At 46.1% G+C, this 2,568-nt stretch overlaps 1 pseudogene; it reads left to right on the top strand.

Moving 5' to 3' along the window:
- The first annotated feature begins 1,320 nt into the window (after positions 1-1,320).
- On the top strand, positions 1,321-2,187 carry LOC129016067 (olfactory receptor 7E24-like; annotated as a pseudogene).
- Positions 2,188-2,568: the final 381 nt, after the last annotated feature.

The raw sequence follows: 2,568 nt of genomic DNA, 5'->3' as shown, positions 1-2,568 counted from the left end.
GTAAATATCCCCTGACCTGAAGTTCTGGTTTCCCTGCATTCCAGACAGGACATTTTGTTTCGTCCTTCTCTCAGTAAGTACTGAGTACTGTGAGAGGAACAAGTGAGTCTCTTTGGTTTCTGATTCCCCAGAGCCGATATCTTGCTTGGCACATAGGAGGCAGCAAAAGCAAACATCTATGTTGATGATTGAACTGACACTTCCTTGCTTCACCAAAATTGGCTGTCATCAGCGTGACTTTGACTTACTTCTTTTTGTTTTTTGTTTTTTGAGACGGAGTTTTGCTCTCGTTGCCCAGGCTGGCGGGCAGGGGTGTGATCTCGGCTCACTGTAGTCTCTGCCTCCCAGGTTCAAGCCATTCTCCTGCCTCAGCCTCCCGAGTAGCTGGGACTACAGGCGCGTGCCGCCATACCGGGAGAAGTTTTTGTACTTTTAGCAGAGGCGGGGTTTCACCATGTTGGCCAGGATGGTCTTGATCTCCTGACCCCGTGATCCGCCCTCCTCGGCCTCCCAAAGTGCTGGGATTACAGGCGTGAGCCACCGCATCCAGCCAAACTTTCTGATGAATACTCTAAGTCCACCTAAGCTAAGGACAGGAGTTAGAGCTTCCATGAATTTTAAAACAAGACCCACCGATTTGAGGAAGCAATTACTCTCTTGAAGGAGAAAAGTCAGAAAACACAATGATGAAATCACTAGGACCTAACTGGCCTGTGGAACTATTTCCTGCTTATGAACTCTCAACTATCATTTCATTTCCAGATGGCATGGTCTCAGCTGTTATACAGTGTTTACGAATGGTCTACATCAAGGGAATTTATATCAATCTAGAAGAATAAACAAAATATTTGAGTTCCTAATTTCCTTTAATTAGGATAACCTTTTCCTTAAAGTGAAGACAATGGTTTTATTACATCTCTTTCTTCGGAAAACATAGGCTGTATTTTCTAGCAATAACGAATTTGTTATATACGATGATCTGGTTCCTGGAATGTTCTTGAAGCTAGTGTCTCTAAGGCAGGTGTGTACAGCAAGACGTGAATAACACAGCAATCGATGTTGAAAGCATTATATGGCAATTGAGTTTGTCAGAACTACCAAATGTTGCTGAGTGTGGATTGCTCTGAAATCTGCAAACATTACTTCTGAATTCCTTGTATCCAAAATGCAGACGCAATGCCGGCTGTTGGTTTACTTGTTTCCGATTTTTCAACCCTCTTTTCTAGGCAAAAGATGTCCAAACGATACAGACCCACAGAATCTAACAGATGTCTCTATATTCCTCCTCCTCGAACTCTCAGACGATCCAGAACTGCAGCCGGTCGTCGCTGGGCTGTTCCTGTCCATGTGCCTGGTCATGGTGCTGGGGAACCGGCTCATCATCCTGGCCGTCAGCCCTGACTCCCACCTCCACACCCCCATGTACTTCTTCCTCTCCAACCTGTCCTTGCCTGACATCGGTTTCACCTCCACCACGGTCCCCAAGATGATTGTGGACATCCAATCTCACAGCAGAGTCATCTCCTATGCAGGCTGCCTGACTCAGATGTGTCTCCTGGCCATTTTTGGAGGCATGGAAGAGAGACATGCTCCTGAGTGTGATGGCCTATGAGCGGTTTGTAGCCCTCTGTCACCCTCTATATTGTTCAGCCATCTTGAACCCGTGTTTCTGTGGCTTCCTAGATTTGTGGTCTTTGTTTTCTTTTTCCTCAGTCTTTTAGACTCCCAGCTGCACAACTTGATTGCCTTACGCATGACCTGCTTCAAGGATGTGGAAATTCCTAATTTCTTCTGGGAACCTTCTCAACTCCCCCATCTTACATTTTGTGACACCTTCACCAGTAACATCCACATGTATTTCCCTGCTGCCGTATTTGGTTTTCTTCCCATCTCGGGGGCCCTTTTCTCTTACGGTAAAATTGTTTCCTCCATTCTGAGGGTTTCGTCATCAGGTGGGAAGTATCAACCTTCTCCACCTGTGGGTCTCACCTGTCAGTTGTTTGCTGATTTTACGGAACAGGCGTTGGAGGGTAGCTGGGTTCAGATGTGTCATCCTCCCCGAGAAAGGGTGCAGTGGCCTCAGTGATGTACACGGTGGTCACCCCCATGCTGAACCCCTTCATCTACAGCCTGAGAAACAGGGATATGAAAGGTGTCCTGCGGCGGCCGCACGGCAGCACAGTCTAATCTCAATATCTTCTTATCTGTTCCATTCCTTTTGTAGGGTGGGTTAAAAAAGACAGCAAGGTCAAATAAGAATGATATCACAGGGTGCACACCCACTGTCACATTACGAGTAATACCTCCCTAGGATAGAAAAAATACTGTCACAGAGTACACACACATGGGGTACACCCGTGGTGATATTAGAAGCAGTATCTCCCTGAAATATGATGAAAAATAGCACAGGGTGTGCACACTGTGTGATACGAGGAGTCATATTTACCCTGAATATTATGACTCATATCACGGGTGTACACACACAGGCTACACGCACTGTGATATCGGGAGTTGCATCTCCCTAGGATATTACAAATAATATCACAGGGTATACACTATGTGTGAACA

Source organism: Pongo pygmaeus, chromosome 18, assembly GCF_028885625.2.
Source record: "Pongo pygmaeus isolate AG05252 chromosome 18, NHGRI_mPonPyg2-v2.0_pri, whole genome shotgun sequence".
NCBI classification, from domain to species: domain Eukaryota; kingdom Metazoa; phylum Chordata; class Mammalia; order Primates; family Hominidae; genus Pongo; species Pongo pygmaeus.
Note: the sequence above shows the minus strand (reverse complement) of the source record. Positions and strands in the feature narration are given on the sequence as shown.